Consider the following 21,246-nt stretch of genomic DNA (forward strand, 5'->3'; position numbering starts at 1 on the left):
TTTCCACAGATCTGGGCCATTTACAGTTCATTTCCAAAGGATCAACTGCGTTTTCCCTTTCGGTGTTAGGAAAATGTCTTTTCCCTACTGGCTCTACATCTGATACGTCAAAGGGAAAGAAAGAAAAGGAAAAACCCACACAGCATCCAACGATGTGTTTCAGCAACATGGTGGCCTCGCTCTGTCCACCGTCCAGTTTGGCCCAGGCTCTTTGGGTCCATGGAGCTGTGGGAGGAGGTGCGACGTTTTCGTCTCTGACTATACAAAATGCCCTTGGTCTAATTACTGCTCTCTAGTTGTTTGCCCTGGGCCTAAGTGTCCATGAGCACTCCGGCAGAGAAACAAAACCACAGTTTTGGAGAACTCCAGCTCAGAATTCATCTCCTAATCCAAGTAGGGTTACCCACTTCTTTCTGAGGTTTTCAGTGGAATCAGTGCAAATTCCTATGTATCAGGATTTGAGCATTTCAATCATCTTTCAAAAAACACTCTTTCCAACTTCTCAGGCATGAAGGAAAACAACTGATTTCAATAGTTTAGAGGCTCTAATTCTCAGGCACTGAAAGAAAAGTCAAAGACCCTCTTCCATGGAGTCACTACTATAGAATGACAACGTGTATTTATAATACTTTCCTGTATGCAATGCCCTTCGTATCAGTTCAGTGTTTTAATTGTCATTTCACTGTTCACAATAACACATCTCTGTAATGGAGTACAAGAGGCACACACATTCCCAACGACGGAAGGGAATGTTGGCAGAGAGAAGTGAAATTTTACCCCGAATAGTGGAGAGTCGGGCGTGCAACTCAGTAGGGCACCTAGATCATTCTCCTCCAACTCACACATTCCACACTTCCATCCATGCTTCTCCAGTGGGCTTCACGTACATTTTTTGAGAAGCTAATAGATATTCCAGGAAGGAAGGAAAGAAGGAAGGGAGGGAGGGAGGGGCAAAGGAGAGGGAGGGAAAGATGGAAGACAATGGAAAGGAGGGAAAGAAAGAATGGTTTTATGGACAAGTAAGTTTAGACAAATGTACTAGATCCCCCTCTAGAAAATTTGCGACACGTTAATATATTAAAAGCTCTGAGTCCTGCGATGACAAAAACCAAACAAATTGATAAATTCTGAGCTGACGCAGCAGAATTTGACATTTCCTAAACAGTGGAAGCCTACTTCGAAGTACTTTCCACTTTCACATTTATGCCATCTCTACCACGTCCAGATTGGAAATTTCCCCATGCAGATGGTCTCAAATAGGCTCCTAAAGATATGGCATGCAAAAAAAAAAAATACAGAAAGCCCCCCTTTCCAGTGGAATGACCGACTGCTTCTTTTAACGTTTGAGTTTCTAATTCTCTCTATGCCTCAGTTTTCTGAACAGGAAAATGAAGGTCATACATTTCGCCCTCCTAAGGAAGTGATGAGGATGAGAGGGGATAATCCAATCAAAACACGTGTCGTGTTCAACGGGAGATAGTCAGCCCTCAGTCAGAACAAGTTGTTCTTTCTGAAGTTACTACGGCCTCCATATTCTGAACCTCTACCAGGTCCCCATCACAACAACGCAAGCGTGTGGCTGGCTGGCTGCACGCTGTGCTTTGAGCTGTCTGCAGAAATTCAGCCAGGCATAGAACTGGCCCCCGTCTCTGTCTTTCTAACCATCCTTTACCTAACCGTCTGCCCTCCCTTCTCCATCCTGAATCCCATCTCCTCTCCCACCCAATACCGCTTTCCGTGTACAAATCCCCCGCGCCCCCTCTATTTCCCTCTGGTCCACAAAAGCCTTCCACAGGGACTGTGGAAAGAGAGCCCAGGAAATGGCCCAGTACCACAAGAGATCAGGAGGAAAGAATCCAAGAGACACTTCCAGTTTCCAAAGAGGAACTAATTGAGCTCCATTACATGTCAAAGGGAACACTCTCCATTTTGCTCAGTGACACTTTCCTTTTTACGGAGGCTCTGATTTGTGACTAAATAATTATCTGTTTAAAAATTGTTCCTGGGCAGAGTTTCAACCATACAAGTCAATAAAGATCTGATTTGACTCAAATTACCAAGTCGTAGAGGCACAAATTTCTCTTCCGTAAGGCACGACAAATTAGGTCTTTTCATCTGAAGTCGTGAACAAAGATGACTTAATGACTTACAACTCAACAAATGTTTGCTAAACAGTCCATTCTGCAGCTCTGTCATCTCAGGCACATTTTTCTTTCAAATGCTAATCCATATTTAGGGGTTATGATTGGGATAAATGCCCCTTTTCACGTTCTTATTTGGGTTGTTGGTGATTATCAAATGGATTCACAGGCATCCATTTCCACCACGTTGTACTAAAAAGCAGTCTTAAAATAAACCAGTGAACAGAAATCAGACACATTTACAGATTTACAGTATCCTTTGTGCAAACACAGAGCACTGGGCAAAAACGTTCTTACCCAGTTGGAGGTAAAAAGAACAGATATCAAAGAAATTACACTATTAAACACACAAAATCCAGCAGACATGTGATGCTGCCAGGTTCTCAAGACCCAGAAGTAATTTTGCCAAAGAAATCCAAAGGAAAAAAATCTCAAAAAGTAGCAATTTGTAAAGCGAGGATGCCAATCAACTCCAATAAGCTCTATGCACGTATGTCCATGACCACAAAACGCTACATTGGACAAATGTTAGAGGTTTGTCTTGAAACCACAGAAACAAAAACACTAAGCATCAGGGCTGAGAGTAGATCCCCAGAGAGCCAGGCTGGTGTAAGTGATCCGGTTCAAACAAGGGTGGAACCACCTCGAAAATGATACCACATGAGCTTATAATTGTATAAAAAGGGAAAAAACAGAACTGGTACCTGGTGAAGGTAAAAAAAAAAAAAGTTCCTTTTATGTTTTGGCTTAAAAGCTTACTACATCCTTTCAAGATGTGGTTACAGTGTTTGCCTGGGGTAAGTGGATATACTTTTTCCAAGAGCAGCTATGTCCAACCTGTGTACCAGGAATTGTGCCTAATGAGGACACCTGACTGATGGGGAAAATGGCAAAGGACACAGAAGGAGGGGAGACTTGGCCCAGGGCTTAGAATTTAGTGACCTGGGCAGTCTTCTCCTGCCCAGAAAAGGAGGGTCACATGGACTGACACTCAAGCATGAACAATCGTACCTACTGTTAAAATATTGAAATACTCAGCAAATAGCCACTTCTCCAGCACCTCCTCTGAGACAGCCCCACCAGCAACAAAGGGTTAACTCATAGCCTAGGAGGGGAGCTCCAAAGAGCCCTTCCCAAAGCTATGGCCAGTACTGGCTGTGAATTCCAGCCATCCATGCCATTCGAGCATTTCTTGAATATTTCAAAGATCGTTTCTGTTCACGTGACATTTCTCCACCTTACTCTACGAGTGAAAAGGTGATGAACCGAGGGTCCTACAGGGACAAATACCGCTTTACAAGATCCCAGGTAAATGAGATAAAAGGTCTATTTCTTCTAGAGGAGCAGGGAGGGGAAATACAAGTTTCCTGCCCAGGCTTCTGCTGTCTGATGCTCTAACCAGGCGTGTTTCTAAGCCCTGGCAGGGCAACAAATGCTACTTCCAAAGGGCAAGAACTGCATCTTATTCCTCACTGTGCCTTGAGCCCAGTCCCCGGCCCAGCACGACTGCTGGGTGTCAGCTAAAGGGAAGACTTCAGGGCAGCTACCTGTCAAGCTTAAAGAAAGGCAAGGGTTAGATTAAGTAGCAACTTAAACGTTCATTGATTGTTTTTATTGCGTAGGCTTTTTTACTTTAAATTTTTACTCTGCAATGCGTTTATAAAACATTGTTAGTATTTCTCTTTGGCTAATCACACAGTGGTTCTCTACCAAGAACACTGTTGCTGTCCCCTCCACCGCCAACCCCGCCGCAAACATCCACAAATGTTTAGGGGCATTCTTTTTCGGTGCTATGTGTATTTACTGCATGAAGGACAAGGATGTTACATGTGTGATTCACTCCCACACCACAAAGAATGACCCAACCCAGGATACCTATGGCTCCCAAGCTGAGAAACAGAGACTCATCCATGAACTTTTATTTTTCGAGAAAGAGGCTACATGAATGGCAACTGTCTCCAAGTTCCTCACTCTCTGTCACCTGTGTCTGTGTATCTCAGCGATTTGATCACAGTCTAGGTGTTACCAGTCTGTAAATTATAATCCTCGTGGACAAGCATTGGTTATTCACCTCTGAACCACCTGACCTGCCAATCCATGCCTGTAAAGGTGGCAGCCGGACGTGACCCGCCGAATATTTAGTCACCAGTACCAGCCAATTGGACTGGAGGTTGACATGAATTAAGGGGCTAGATCCTTCTCTTGAGTGCCGGGTGTCAGCTCTGGCTGTGGCTTCCGGTTGGTTTAAGGCAAGATGTAGAATGTAGAGCCACTTGATGGTGGGAGGCAAGGCTCAGGGAAATGAACACGTCCAGAGGAGATTTCTGTAAGGTTTTCACACGCACTTGGTGGTGACCAACTGACTGTCCCAAAGGAAGACGCCTCAGCTAAAGAGTGAGTGTGCTGGGTCACGAGGTAATGCTGAATCACTTAGAACTTTTGGCTCTAAACTGGTTTATCACCAGGGCCTGAGGGAAGGTGAAAAGCGCCCTTTGGACTTGAATGGCAGAAAGAATAAAAACTGAATGAGTGTGGTCACCATCACTGATTAAGACCTCTGAGCATATATTACCTCAGGTGACCTAGGAACCTTGTCAAGTAGGAATTACTTTCCCCTTTTACAGATGAGAAAATCAAGGCCCAGAAAGCAAAACACCTGTCCTGAAACCACACTATAAATAAGCAGCAGCGTCTGAAATGAGAACCCAGATGTGCTCAAGTCCGCAGTTTATGCCCTTTTATAAACAGTGAAAAGAAAAAGAAACAGAGAGGAACAGGAAGAGGAAGAAAGAGGAGCTGAGGATGTACTCTGCAATACTAAATCTGCAATACTTAAATCTACTCAGAATATAGGAGTAAAATTTAACAGGGTCCAAGTAATACAGGAAGGCTTTCTCCTCTATATTCACTCCCAAGTAAATTCCATTCATTTTTTCATGCAAGGCCCAATGGAAGGGCCACTTTGCTCACCAATCTCTCCCAGATCCATACTCCCCGGTAGATCTGTACCCTCTCAGAATTCTTTGAAGACCCGAAGACTGTGTCACATAAACTACCATTGTCAGAATCTCACCCATCCTTCAAATGCCACTACTCCTTAGTGTCCCTCCTGAGATCGTCTCTGCTCTGCCCACGCTGGGCCTTTGTACAGCCCGCTCGGCCCTTCCCAGATTCAGCAGAACCCAGGTCAGTTAGCTGCGTCCTTGCCTTGACCCCCACAGGGACTGCGGCTTCCCTGTAATGTCTCCACTCAAGTGTCTGCAGACGGATTCTCTTTGGGGGACTTGTCTCTGTCTGTATAATTCATACTACAAAGTATCCATTTCAGCATCACCACCGTCAGTTATGTTCTCTTAGCCACGTTCACTGCGCCAGAAGTGATGCTACATCCTTCAGATTCAATCAAACAATTCTCGTCGCAACTCTGGGCAGCAGGGCTTTTTATTATGGCCCTATTCACATGTGAAAGCCAAGGCCTCAGAAGATGACATGATAATAAAAAATAAAAAATAAAAAAAGAAGATTACATCACCCACCCAGTATCACACATGCCTTCTCTCTCTTTTTGTGGTCTCTGAAGTACGTGTGGCCACCAAGGAAAAAAACTCAGCATCTGGTAAATACTTAATGGTACATCATTCATTCATTCATTTGTTCATTCACTCTTGGGGTCCAACTACATGCCAGGCAGTTCATGAGCCAAAAAGAATAAAGCCCATTTGCTGCTCTCAGAAGAATCACAGGCTAGCGGGCGAAGCTCCTTTTCCCTCCCAAACAGGCCCTTAGATACATATGCCGGAAGTGCCATCAGACCGGGACACTCAGGCTCCTGAACAGCTCAGGGAACTGGCATCAGAAGCAGGTGGGTCCAGGCGGCCATGGGTGTCTGTCCCTGCCCAAGTCCCCGGCCACATCACCCGCACCAGCCACGATGTCTGACCTCTGAGGTTTTGCACACCGATGATCTGAGGGCTGAGCTCTCCCTGCTCTGAGTACTTACCAGCAGAATATGGTACAGAGACGAAGTCCCCTTCCCGCCCCCTTTCTCGTGTGTATAGATGACTGTTCATGGCACTTACAAGCAGCTTCAAATGAGTACACAGGTTTTATTTCCCAACAGACACTGAATAACGACATCCCTCCAGGAGTTGAAAATCTGGCTGGCACTCCTGAGGACGAGTCAGCTGGCGGCGGTGCTCTCTTTCAAACATCAAGCCTATTTGGAACATCAAAATTTTAAAAGACAAAAATTGCAGTATTTTTCTCCTGGAAAAATCAACCACCAGGAAAGAGCGTCTCCTCCCTGCCTGGCTGGATCAGTTACCTATTGGCATTTCTTCCCCGGGTGTCTGTCTAGACGGGGCTCCCTGGCGCACCGAGGGGTTGGCTGATTCGGGATGAGTTCGGCTGGTCCACTCCACTCTGCTCTGTGTGCCTCTCATTCCTCTCCTGGACCAGCAGGCTGAGCAGGAAGATGACAGGGGGAAGAGCAAGAGCAGAGACGTGCCTGCACTTTTTCAAGCCGCTGTTTGCACCACATTTGCTAACATCCCAAGGGCCAAGGCAGCCCCAAGGCTGAGCGCAGGATGTGACAGGGACGGCCCTACCAACAGCATGAACATTAAACAGAGGCAAAAATCAGGGCCACTGATGTCATCACTGACCACACGGGTCCTGGTCACACACAGAGACAGCAGTAGTATCTTCCGAGCCCCAAGTGAGAAACCCAGCCTGGGAGGAGTGGCTAGACATTGTCATGGTGTACTCCAGGTAATACATCAATCACCTACAAGAGTATAAACTGCTTTGAAAACCAGGAGGGAGAGTCACTAACAAAGAGATACCAGAGCACTCTGAACAAAGACTGAGTGTTTCTGGCGGAGCTGGAACGAAGTTTATTGTTTACTGCCCGTCACTCCGTAACGATAGTAATTGCAGTAACAGCAAACATTCTTTCAGTAATTACTATTACTTGGGTTCCGTGCTAAGCACTTCCTGTAAATTATTCATCTTAATTTGATTTCTTAAAATAAGTCCATACAATAGGTATCATGATGGTGTCAATTTTCCAGATGTGGAAACTGAGGCCAGTGGTTCAAGAACTGGACCAAGAACCCACCAACAGCAAAAGGAAGCGCCAAGACTTGAATCCAGGTCTGTGTGGCTCCGCACATCATTTATTTTAAATCACCACCCTGTACCACCCTTGTCTTTACCCCGGTGAACGTTGGTGGCCTTGTCAGACTGCCCTCTTTAAAAATAACACTCGGAGCTTCTGAATCTTCTTCTGTTCCCGACAGAAAGACTATTCTGTCTCAAAAAGCCTCCATTTCACTCAATGCCGCTGGTCTAATTTAGTGCTTCTCCCATCTGTGTATTAACTGAGGCGGTTTCTAGGGAGAACACAGGGTAAGACTCAAGATGAGACGTGTGACTGGCTACTGCCAATCTCTCACTATAGGTGGTGCAGGGAGGAAATCAGTACGGCTCCAAGGAGCAGAGCAGAAGGGGGAAAAGCCCAGCTCTTGGCATCAGACACCCTCCTTTCCTTTTCCGTAAAATGAGACTCTCCGGTGACGATATTCAAAATACTCAAGTTAATCTAAACTGATACAAAATGCATACCCAACTTTCAAAATGCATTTCCTTTCATCCTCTTCATAGCATGTATGTGCGTAAAAGTGAACAGCTTGTCAGAAACTGCCAGATGATACAGGCTGCACCATGTATTGTGTTTCAAATTGTTCTAAAACTTTCCGAAGCGTTTGTTGATTTTCAGGCTTGTGGGCACACTTTCTTTCCATGCACTCGTCAGTAGTCAACAATGCCCTTTGCTGATCCCTCAGAGACACAGGGAATCACACTGAGGTCTTTCAAGGACATTCTCATGACAGTAAGAGTCATCAGGACCCCTGGCTCCCGGCACCTTGCTGTAGCCGACAGGAGGCCGGAGGCTGCTGGCGCATTTCGGCCAATGAATGGGTGTCAGCTGTTCCCACATAACCTGCACCCAGTTACCTTAAGCGTGGCCTGTGCTGACACTGCCACCGCTACCCACCCCTGCTCCCTTCTCTGAAGGCCTGGCCAGTGCCTCCCTTGGACCATGCAGCCGCTCCACTCCTGGCCTCCTTCACCTGCAGGCTGCTTTGGTACCAATGGCCATCACAGGGCACAGTACCGCAGTGCCGCTATTCTGGTACCTAATGACTAAATTTCAGTCCCAATAAATACTTGTTTTTGCACCCTCTGTGGATTCCTGTGATGCTTAAATGAGCTAAGGTACGAGAAGATGGCTTCCAAAACAGAACAGTGAGTCAATATCACGTAGAAAATGCTTTAAAGAAACTTTGCATCCATGGAATGTATGCTTGCTAAAGCAAAGGAAATCCAAACATTACCTTCATTCTCTTCTTGCTTTTTGTTCACTAATTCCAGAAGGCATTCTGTAAAGCATGTCAAAGAATCCAAAAAGGCTGTTTGTCAACAGACTGCTGCGCTGTGCAGAACTCAAATAGCTCACAGTATGGGGTAGAAACAGTCCATTCAGGCCAACGGGCATCTTATAGCCACCTAATAATGGTAGTGCTCCCAGCACAGGGAGGTGGGGGGGGGTGTGTGTGTAAGGAACCTTCAAGGATGGACAGAGCACCTTGTGGATGCCGTCCTAGAACAAATGGGGCTCTCCCCAATACAACAGTCAGATTGTACCTGACTAGGCCTTTGAAGTTCATGTGAATAAAGAGACAGATATAGAAGAGTGGTAAAAACATCATATTAGTAATAGATCAATAGGAATATAGAGAGAAAGGTGGGAGGGTGGGGAGGAAAGAGATTAACTGATGACAGGCATACCCAGGAGATAATGCAGATTCAGTTCCAGCCCACTGAGATAAAGCAAGTATCGCGATAAAGCGAGTCGCACGAATTTTTTGGTTTCCCAATGCATCTAAAAGTTGTATTTACATTTTTGTGGAGCCTATTAAGTGTACAAAACCAGTATGTCTAAAAAAATAGTGTACATACCTTAATGAAAGAGTATTTAATTGCTAAAAAATGCTAACCATCATCTGAGCCTTCCACCAGTCATAATCATTTTTTGCTGGTGGAGGGTTTGAAATACTCTGAGAATTACCCACATGTGACATAGAGATGTGAAGTGAGCAAATGCTGGTGGCAAAATGGCACCAATAGATTTGCTCAACAGCAGGTTGCCACAAACCTTCAATCTGTAAGAAGGGCAGTATCAGGGAAGCACAATAAAATGAGGTACGCCTGTATAAGGAATTGGCACACATGATTTTGGAGGCTGCAAAGTCCAAAATACAGGGTGGGCTGGGGTGCAGGAGACCCAGTGAGGGCCCAGGTTCCAGTCTGCAGGTCATCAAGCAGGAAGAGTCAAGGCTGCAGGTCAAGTCTGAAGATAGTCATCTAGAGCATTCTCTCTTACCCAGGGAAGAGTGGGTCTTTTTGTTCTATTCAGGCCTTCATCTGATTAGATGAGGCCCACCAATTATGGAGCGCAATCTGCTCTACCCAAATCCACCGATTCAAATGATAATCTCACCCAAAAACATCCTTACACAAACACCCAGAATGTTTAACCAACCTTCCGAGCACCCAACGGTCCCACCCAGTTGACACATAAAATCAACTATCGCAAGCATGGACCTAGAGGAGTTAAGCAAATTTCAGACACAGTTTAACTGCTATTGATTACGGACCGGCATAGAAGTTCTCAGGATCCATGAGTCAAGAAACATCCAGAAGGTTTGAGAATTCTGGAGAGTTTCCAGAGATGGATTTTTGTAGCACGTGAGAAACTCCACTAAAAGGGGGGTGGGTTATGAGAATAAAGCAAAACCACAGGGGGAAACAATTAACAGATAATGAATCATCATCTCAGCTTAGCAGCTCCCGCTGCTTCCTCTGACAAAATAGCATCTCGGACAGGCAAGGTTACTTGGGAGGAGAGAATTCCCTTGTAAAAAACCAGTGCTGGAACCAGGATTTCTAACGGTGCTTCTGTGCGTGTGTGTGTGTGTGTGTGTGTGTGTGTGTGTTAAATTTTGCTAGTATGATATTTATCCAAGGACACATTTTTTTCCCTTCTAGGATTCCTTCACTGATTCCTCTTCCCCTATAAATCCTCTGAACATTGCAAAGCCCCAAGCCTTGGGCAGGCCCTCTGCCCTATATCCTCTCTCCGTAAGTGATGTCAATCACAGAGTTAAATACCATCGATAAACTCTGAATTTATTTTTTCCCAGCCCAGATCTTCCCAGCCAGTTTCTTATGGTAAAGCTTAATATATCCACCCATAAAAAGCATCTCACTTGAACCTGTAATTTTTTTTTCCTCTTTAAAATGATTTCTTCTTGTCACATGATTTGTAAACCCCGCCCCCTAAAACATGAAATAATCACTCCTGCCTTTTACAACGTGCATGGCCCAGTTTAGATGCAACCACTGTGGACTTAAGAACCACACAGTGTGTTTTTTTTCTCTCCTGTCTCCACCCCACTCCTGATAAATAGCACCCCAAACCCAGGGCCTGGTTAGAAGCTATGTATGAAACTAACTAGGTTAAAGGTAGGAAAAAATTTAAAACCATTGGAACAGATTCCTGACAGTAAGTCTCCTGACAGTTGACTGATGCTTCAGAGAATAAAACTTCCATCTAAAGAAGATCAGCCACCGAAAGTTCTATTTGTTTCCTTTCTGAGAATTTTTTTTTTTTCAGAAAGAAGGGCAAGTCAGGTTTTTTGCTGAATTTTGATCAGGAAAAACAAAATGAGAGTCATCTCTTTTGCATAATTCAGTATGCTAACAATTGGCTTCTGCCTTTCATGGAAGAGCAGAAGCACATGTTAAGTGGCCCAGCTTTCAGAACCACTAATGTAGTTCCCATTTTAACGTTACCCGGGAACTGAGGCAGGTTACTGTTAAAATTGGACCAGGCTCAGCATTTCAACATTTACAGATGTTAAACTAAACTGATGCTGGGCTCCCCGACATGCCAATGGCTCAGCTCAGGGAATTTTAAACAAATGACAGAAGCAAAGCCCTAGTTTCTTGTCAATTACAATTACACGCCCCTGCCCCCGCACAATAAAGTTTCCCTTTTTTATGATTACTCTGGTCTCCGTGCTTTTGATTTGATTTTGTCTGGAACCTAGAGGAAACAGGGATCTTGGAAGCTATTTAATCTAAAGCTTCTGTTTTACAGAAGAGCAAGGTAAAGTCCAGAGGAATCGAGCGACTTGCTCAGGGTCACACAGCATGTCCCTTCATCTCAGTGTCTCCATCTCCCTATCCATGAAATGGAAATAACAAACTTATCTACCTTATGGGGGTTTGTGACTATTAAATGAAACACTGCATAAAACAGACTCAGCAGAATGAGTGCCTGGCACATGAAAGAAAAACAGATGTTTGGCATTAATAATCCTCTCCAGGCTAATCCTTTGAGTAGGGGGCTGCCAAGATAATCTGATAAATCAGAAACGCTGGCTGCACTGTGTTCAGATGTCCCTACCACTCTGCACACCTGATCAACAAAACAAAACAAAAACAAATAAAAATTAGGAAGACTACTCTAAAATTAACCCCCTTCTATCTTTGAACTTCACAAATTAGACCCAACAGGGTGGTGGAAGGGAAGGAGGGAAATCACCCCTTCAAGAAAATCACCCTTTCTGCCTCTAGGAGAGCAAGGCATTCTTCTCTCCTTTATGAAGCGAGCCTAATTAAAGAAACTTTCCTATGGGTTTTTTCAATTTAATAGACATCACTGCAAAGGCAGCCTTGATATGCATGAGAGACTGCCCTCTGCTGTGGGTTCTCATTAGTGCACTAAGTGTTGGTTTTTGGAGATCCTAGGTCCTAGGAAGGGGACCAAAGTCCAGGGACCCTGAAGGTCCTGTGAGAGTGGAGGACACTGACTTCTTCAAGTTCTGACCCCTCAAAATGGAAAGAACAACCTACCGAGTTCTCAGCCAAATGAAGAATTCTAGGGGAGAGGCTGGCACCAGGGGGTGGGGAGAGGATGGCGCTACAAAATGACTCGCTCACATCCCTGATTGCTCAGCTATGAGTCCAGACAGGGCCAGAAATTAAAATAAAGGTTACCTAAGGCTTACTGTGCGAAACAGCATGGAGATTCCTCAAAAGACTAGGAAGAGACCTACCATATGACCCAGGAATCCCGCTCCTGGGCATCTATCCAGAAGGAACCCTACTTCAAAATGACACCTGCACCCCAATGTTCACAGCAGCACTATTTATAATAGCCAAGACATGGAAACAGCCTAAACATCCATCAACAGATGACCGGATAAAGAAGAGGTGGTATATTTATACAATGGAATACTATTCAGCCATAAAAACCAACAACATGATGCCATTTGCAGCAACATGGATGCTCCTGGAGAATGTCATTCTAAGTGAAGTAAGCCAGAAAGAGAAAGAAAAACACTATATGAGATCACTCATATGTGGAATCTAAAAAACAAAAACAAAAACAAAAACAAACAAAGCATAAATACAAAACAGATACAGACTCATAGACACAGAATACAAACTTGTGGTTTCCAAGGGGGCGGAGGGTGGAAAGGGATTGACGGGATTTCAAAACTGTAGAATAGATAAACAACATTGTACTGTACAGCACAGGGAAATATACACAAGATCTTATGGTAACTCACAGAAAAAAATGTGACAATGAATATATATATATATGTTCATGTGTAACTGAAAAGTTGTGCTCTACACTGGAATTTGACACACTGTAAAATGATTATAAATGTGAAAAAAAAGCTACCTAAGGCTTAAAGGCTATTTAAAATAAATAACTTCTACAGCATCCCTATGTTTCAGATGGATAGCAAATGACTGCAAAATTCCAAATTGGTGAGTTTAAGGAACCTGCAATAGGCAGATGGAAGATAAGTCTGCTCTTCTTACTATACTTAAAATGCTTGGTAAACTAAAGGTCGCTGTGTGGATTGGATGGTAACTGGGGCAAAGGATTTTACACTGACATAATGAAGAATGATCCGGCGGTCATAGCTGACCAATGACGGCGACTCACTGTCTCTGGAGGTCATCTAACAGAGGCTGGATGAAACCTTAGGGATGGGGAGACATCTCAGGATTCCAGCTTCAGACGGGCAGTTGGTCTGTATCAGTAGTTCTCAGAGTCTGAGATTTCACAGGTCAGAAAAAATACCCCAATTATTCGGGGGAGCCACATAGGGTTTAAAGACATTTATTAAAAAACTACTACAGCTTTCCTCAGCTATCTCAAAGTAGAGTGTTCTTGTGAAACCTTTCATAAGCTGAAATGGTGTAAAGCATAGAAGCAACTTTCTTTTTCATAGGTGCAAAAAAAAAATCTTCTTTGGATTTCTTTTGGCTAGTGAAAACAGGTACTAAGGTAGGTCTTTTATAACCGTGAAGTGGCATAAAGTGAATTTTCAAAAAGCAGGACATACCTGTGTTTAATATCACCACGATTTCCTTAAAAGAAGAATCATCTGAAACTAATCTAAAAATCAAAGCCAAACCTCAGGAAAAAAGAGAACCATTCTTTAAATCGATTGGATTTAGTTTAATATACTTCACAACCCTTATTCTTCACATTTTGCTGTTAATGAATGAACGTCTTACCACAGAGCAGCACTGGTTCACACTAGCTTTGGAGAAATATTTTTAATAATCAAAAAAGATTGATAAAGCTATTTTACTTCTGGGAAAAAAGTCCCTAAGCGTTAGCATTTATGAATTTTTGAGCAGAAGGTCCTAGGAAGGAGACAGGAGGGGTAGGCACCGAGCTCTCTCACTCCGTCACCTGGAGGAGAGGGCACCGCCCAGGGCAAGGCTTCCCTATGCTTATCCAAACTTGGGGCTTATGATTGGACTTGAGAGATGGTCTCAAAACTGAAAGCCAAATTAGGTGTGTGCTGGTATTTTCTTGGAGAGTACGTTCAGAGCTCTCATCATGTGCAAAAAGGGGCCTAGAAATGCAAAAATGTAAAGCCACTGATTCAAAAGGACCAATTCCAAAGCATGTTCTATTAGAAGCTGCAGTCGACTGAGATATCAAGCCCAATTTTTACTTCTCCCTGAATCCACTTTTGCTTATCATGGATGGAGTGTATTTCCCCACGACTCACCTTTGACTTGGTCACATGACATGTTCTGGCCAAGGCCAATCAGTGGAAACGACACTGTGCCAGTTTCAAATGTAAGCCTTCAGAGCCCTCGTATTTTTCAAATTGCTCTGTTGTACCTCTGCTCCATCCATGAGCAGAGCATGCCCAGGGCTGGTCCCAGGAAAAGGATGAAAGACACGAGGACCAGAGCCACTCTGGCAAACCCATAAACCCATGAGTAAGAAAAAGACGCTTAGTGTTACACGCCACTGAGATTCTGAAGTCATTTGTTACACATCATTACCATGGCAACAGCTGACTGCTACAGGATCTAAATTCTATCATTTTCCTACGGTGGAAGAGAACAACCTGATACCATTCGGGCCGAGTGGAGGAGGTTGATATGAGAGACAGTGCAGCTCTTAATCTCATTTCCTCCCAGCTTCTTTCTAATAAGCTTTGGATCTTTTCCTATTGCCTGGCTCTAAGAGAAACCTAAGTCTTCTGCTGAAGCCCAAAAAAAACTGGGACCAAGATGGGTCACTCTGTTGTGCTGTTTCAGTCACTTAACTTCGATGGATATGCATATTTTTCAAATATTTGCAGAGTATCTTTATAGACGCTCCAACTTTGACAAATCCACTTGCAATTATTCCAAATCTTTTATTGACTCGCCTCCCTCAGCAAGAAGAACAGACAGCCCACAGTTTTAACTGTTTTGTAGAAAGACAGCACAGAGCACAGGCTACAGAAATAAATCTAAACTCTACAACTTAATAACGTTTAACTTCGCACCAGACACTTAACCTCTCTGAGGCTATTTTCTCATCTGTGAAATCTCCTGCTTACTTCAGAGGGTTGGAGAGAGGTTTAATTAAGTAATGGCTCTGCAAGGTACTTGAAAAATGCCTGGTCCTCCGATGTTGATGCCTTGGTCAGGATAAACTTCAGCAAGACTCTGAGGAGGTCACTAGGGGCAGAAGCAAGAGCTCTGGTGTTAAGAGTCAGAACTGAATTCTCGTCCCAGATCTGTCACCCACCAGCTACGTTGAACAAGCTACTTCACCCTTCTGAGACTTGGTTTCATCATCTGAAAATAGTGGTCACGGAACACAAAAGCAAGGAGATATCCCCAGATGCTTGTATCATAACATATGCAAAGGGGTTTTTAAAAACTGTAAAGAGCTGTGCAAATATCAGTTACTCTTATTCATGGACAGAAGCAGGGTGATACCCCCAGGGCGCACTCTTGATATAAGGGCCCTTAAGACGTAGAATTTCACTTAAAAGTGAAGAACTTCACTTCAATTAAAAATTTAATTCGTCAATAATTAAATACTATTGAAGACTATTTATGAAAAACCACAGGAACTTAAATAAGATGCATTTCTTGAGAACCAGCCAATCAAAAATGAAAACACGATTTAAGGTGTTTTTAGAGTAGAAAACCAGAGAGTTCTATCAGCTCCAGCATTATGGTCCCTGTTCCTTTGGAACATCGAGGAAATGATGCTCATGAAACTACATTCCAAAACCTAGAAGAGCAAAGGGAGGATTCAAAGGTTCCTCATTCTGTGGGTCACAGAATGGGTGAACAGTGCCACACAGGGAAGCTAGCTTAGTAAATTCACATTTTGAGAAAAGAGTGAAAAAAAAATGAGAAGGATAACCTAAGGGAAGCATTTATGTGGCTTGTAATCGAACCTGACTTTGGTTCACATGCTGCGATATAGTAAACATATGGGTCATCTTTCTGCAGGAAAAATAAAATTTCAACTTTATTATTTTTGCATAGTTCCAAGCTGATAACTGCAGCCTCTCCAACTGGGCATTGACAGAGGTGGGATTCCAAAATATCCAGGGTCCTGGTGTGGGAAGGGGGCCCTGGGATGAATGTCACAATTGATTCCATGTGTGAGAAAAGGTGAGCTATTTTATGTATCTACCGTGTTCCTGCGAGATTCCGTGTTCTCTTCACAGTCACATAGTTTTAAATAGAACTTCTGTGCCCCTGCTGTGGGACTCAGATTCCCAAGGATAAATGAAGGGGCTGAAAACAAAATATGTTGATCTGTTGAGTCGATCAGGACCCTGGTAATAAATAGCCTAAAATCAGAGGATTCATCTGAATACAGTCACAGGAGGATTCAGGTGGAAAAAAAAAAGTGAACACTCAACTAACCAACATCTTTTTCCATTGGTGAGAGTAGGCTGATTCAGTCAGGCTAAGAGACTAGCAACCTCCCCCCGACCCAAAGGAAAGGAAACAAATTAAGCCAGACATTTTCAACAATATGTTCATATTACAGAGAAGCTGAAGGAGCCTTCTTTGTTAGCTTGGACTCAAGTTCAAGAGTAGAAATCAGCTGCAAATCTTAAAGCTAATGATAGTTTTCAGCTATTGCCAGGCACTGCATTAAAGGAGTTTCATGTCCTATACATCACTTAATCTCCACGGCGACCTCATGGAAGAACCTGTGAGCTACATCGTGTACAAGGGAAAACAGGGGCTCCCCAAGTGTCAGCATTTGCTCACAGATTTAGGTGCTGGAAATAGCGGCAAGTGTATCCAGGCCAGTCTCATTTCAAAACCTCTCCCAGAGGCTGTGGAGAAAAGGGAACCCTCCTACACTGCTGGTGAGAATGCAGTTTGGCGCAGTCATTTCCACCTGGAAAACAGTATGGAGATTCCTCAAAAGACTAGGAAGAGACTTACTGTATGACCCAGGAATCCTGCTCCTGGGCATATATCCAGAAGGAATCCTACGTCAAAATGACACCTGTACCCCAAAGTTCATAGCAGCACTATTTACAATAGCCAAGACATGGAAACAGCCTAAATGTCCATCAACAGATGACTGGATAAAGAAGTTGTGATATATTTATACAATGGAATACTACTCAGCCATAAAAAAGACAACATAATGCCATTTGCTGCAACATGGATGTCCCTGGAAAATGTCATTCTAAGTGAAGTAAGCCAGAAAGAGAAAGAAAAATACCATATGAGATCGCTCATATGTGGAATCTGAAAAAAAAAAGACAAATGAACTTAAATATGAAACAGAAACACTCATAGTCATAGAATACAAACTTGTGGTTGCCAGTGGGGAGGAGGGTGGGAAGGGACAGACTGGGAGTTCGAAATTTGTAGGCACTGACAGGTATATATAGAATAGATAAACAAGTTTATGCTATATAGCACAGGGAAATGTATACAAGATCTCGCGGCAGCTCACGGTGAAAAAGAAGGTGACAATGAATATATGTATGTTCATGTATGACTGAAAAATTGTGCTCTACACTGGAAATTGACACAACATTGTAAACAGACTATAACTCAATAAAATAAAATTAAAAAAAAAACCAAACCTCTCCCAAATAACACCCACAAGGAGACTTAGAACACCAATCTTCTCATCTCCTAGAATCAGATGTCTTTAGCACAATATCAATTTGTGATAAAGGCAGACTTTAAAAGGAGAAAGGTCCCACCTAGCCCCCTCACCGCCATATCCCTCCCACTGTCAATCTCGAGAGATCGGCGATCAGTTTGAGAGCAAGTTCAGTAACATACTCTTAGGCAGTTAACACATTTATCAGTTATGAATTATCCACTGCAAAATAGAAGTTTTATAAGTAGTAAAATAATTTTTAAAGTCTTTTTTTTTATAATTTTCACAGAATTTATAAATCTTTCTTTGGAAACCACCACATGAAACCCAGACTCTGACCTTGGTTCTGCCACCAACTGTGTTCACTTAGAAAGTCACTTCTACCTCTAAATCAGTGTTCTCAACTGGATATGCCAGGTACTCTCCGAGAGTCCTCCTCGGTCTAAGATTCTATAGGTCAAAGAGATGAAATGTTTACTCTAAAATTATGTAAGTAAAATTTGTCTATCATTAGGGTCTTTGAAGAAAAGAAGTCTTGCATCTAGAAAGTTCGCAAGGTCCTCCTGAAAAATGAATACACACTGAAAAAATACCCAGTGGGCAAAATCATAGTATAAAGGACATCGAGGCATTTGCTATTTAACGACTAACGAGTTCTTAAGAGGAAGAACGTGTGAACAAGGCTGCTTCCGGTAGTAAGGTTCTTAAGCATGGGCACCAGCATCTCAGGTGATGACCAGCCAATCCTGGAGGCCTGAAAAGAAGCCACCACACACCGGTGAGGCAAGCTGTCAAGCCGTCCACCCTGGAGACTGCTTTTGGAGAAAAAATTGCTTTCAGGCTAGCTAGTTTTGGCTGCAAATAAGAGACTAAAGGCACTGTCAGCATCCCAGGCCCCTTACGTGATGATATGCCACTCGCTTCATGGAAAACGGAAGCTGTGGACAACATCTCAACATGCCCACCCAATGTGGTTCATTCAAGAAGAATCAACCGTCTTCTCTTAAGATCGCCCTCATAAACGTTTAACAAGGGACGGGAACTGACATTTATGGAGCGTCTGTGATGCAAGCTGCATAGGTCGTCTTATTTAATTTTACAAGTGGACTCTAATCAAGCCCATGAATTCAATGGGAGAACTCTGAAAGTCCAGGCCAAGCTCTTGAACCAGGGTAAATCTCTGAAATTCCTGTGTCATGCTTCAGATTAACTGGCCGCCAGGTCCTGATAGCCTTGTTGGAAAACATAAACCTCAAAGTACAATGAACAGACGATAAGTCCAGTCCAACAACAGTGATCATTTCTTTGTATACAGTGAGTTCCGGAGGCAAGAGGATGCCACCCTGTTAGGATAAGGATGCTGCAGAAAGGAAATCCCCCGGTCTCCTATCATACATGCAGAGATCTTGTTATCTTTGGTGACCCAGGAAAGCTATGAACATAAAAGTTGCCGGCAGCTGGTTTAACTTATGTGATGCCTTTCTCGACATGGTTTTCAAACATTTTAGAGATGAGAATGCACATAACGAACTTGCCTGAACTTCCTACTTCCTTTCTCAGCTCCCCTCCTGAGCCTCTCCCAGTGGCCTGGCCCAATTCCAAAAGCAAACATTATACTCATGTGTTCCAGTCTCCTTATTAACTTTTGCCATAATAACTTCTGATTCACTGTCATGCCTTCAATTTCATTCAAATCAGTTCATCAAGAAAAACACTGGCCAGTCCATTTCTGTTCTGTGTCCATCCCCCAGAAAGGCATTGGCAGAGACTGAGGCCAAAATATGCCCCCATTTTTATGACGGAAACTCTCCAAGGGGAATCATGTGTTTCTGCAAGAATTTCGAGCATCTCTCCAAAGTAACAAAGAGATGGTTTATTATCAAAAGGCTGTGAGAGCAAAATGGAAAGGAAATTGATGAAAACCACTTTTCAAGGGTATCAGGAAGGAAAAAAAAAATAGTGTTGCTGCTGATAGCCCTCAGAGAAGATGTGCTTGTCCTACCATGCTTCCAGGGAGGAAACAAGCAAGATGGAAAGAAACTGAGGCTCTCATCTTCTAAATCAACATCCCACTTGAGTTTTTCTGGCTTATGCACAAATGAAGGGATCCTAGTGGCTTCATCCTTTCTTCCTCCCCTCAAATAGGCCATCCTTAGATTCTCAAGCTATGATAAGATGCATGTGGCAGTGACAGGAAGACTCTCATCTACATGGATTTTGACAAGAAGAAGAACACCAAAATGTAAGCCCTCGTTTCCAACCAACCAATAAATAGAGCGGAGTGGAATATAGGAACGGGAGCTATTTTGAAGGTTTCCCATGGTTACAGCTGCCATGGAAATCATTTTCTTCTCTGAGGTTTTCAGATACGTGAGCCCAGCTTCAATCATGGTTTAAAGAAGGACAACAAAGGGAGAACATGAACAGAAATTGCTTCTTTTATTTAAAGTTTTAAAAGCTTCTAAACTGGGGTGGTTGGAAGATGGGTGCCAGCACCAATGGGAGCGGTGACCTGAAAAGACTCCCCCAGAGCCACCCGGCATGGAACAGGATCAATCTCTTGTGGTCTGGAGAGAAACTTGTGCTTTCTGGACCTACACAGAGACAGACTGCTCTTTTAAAGCACAAATCGAATCTTAATTCCCCTGTGTAAAATCATCCAATGATTTCTCACTATGCTTAAGACAAGATCCTCAATTCCCATGAAGATCTGCCCAGGAATTCTTCTTCTGCTTTATCTTTCTCAGTCTCTAACTTGTATTCTGTACATCAGCTGTCCTGGTTTATAGTCTGTCAAATATGTTACATTCCTTCCCACCTCAGGGCCTTTGCACATGTGGTTCTCCCTAGCCAAGGTACTCCTCCTCCCTCACCCACCTATCACCTGGTTAGCTTGCAGACTCAGTGATGAAATGTCACTTTCTCCAGTCCAGAATGCTTGGTCAACTTGGCCTTCCCTGTACAGCACTTGCTGCAATTAAATAAAATCTCTAATTTAATGCTTCATGAGCACAAGGAGGTAGAGTAGAAGCTTCATGAGGACAGGAACTACATGCATGTTTTGACCTGCCGTACATAAGCCTTAGTTCAGTGCCTTGCACATGGTTGGCACTCAACATTTAATAGATCAATGATTTAATGGAATGTTAAAGGTAGATTGTAATTGTTTCTACCCAATGTGAAGGCATGGTATTTCTCTAAGTCCCAAACATCCCATCCCTGGCAGCTTTTTATAGTAGTTTCAGAAATACGGACTGGAAATGGTATGTACCAACTGCATCTCAATAAAGCCAGAAAAAAAATGGACTGGAGTTACACCTCAGGCAGGCTTTAGTTTCTGAGGCCAGTACAAAAAGTCACATCAGGTAGAACAGTGATTCTCAACTGGGGGTAATCTGCCCCTAGGGCACATGTGGTGATGTCCCAAATTTTGGCTGTCACAACTCAATCTCGTGGGTAGAGATCAGGGACGCTGCTAAGTACCCTATAATGCAGAAGACAGGTCCGCACAGAAAAGAACTGTTCAACCCAAAATGTCAACAATGCCGAGACCAAGAA

General features: G+C 43.4%; 1 protein-coding gene across 7 annotated transcripts in view; it reads right to left on the bottom strand.

Annotated features, from left to right (window-relative positions):
* Positions 1-21,246, bottom strand: part of PRICKLE2 (prickle planar cell polarity protein 2) — a 357,036-nt gene that overhangs the window by 262,806 nt on the left and 72,984 nt on the right. Inside the window, exon 1 of one of the 7 annotated variants that reach the window (XM_072941626.1) lies at positions 14,315-14,505. The exons of the other annotated variants lie outside the window; for them this stretch is intronic. The gene's annotated coding sequence lies outside the window, so the exon portion shown is untranslated. Of the gene's footprint in view, positions 1-14,314; positions 14,506-21,246 lie in introns of those variants that run through there. 7 annotated transcript variants of the gene reach the window in all.

Source organism: Vicugna pacos, chromosome 17, assembly GCF_048564905.1.
Source record: "Vicugna pacos chromosome 17, VicPac4, whole genome shotgun sequence".
Lineage (NCBI taxonomy): Eukaryota > Metazoa > Chordata > Mammalia > Artiodactyla > Camelidae > Vicugna > Vicugna pacos.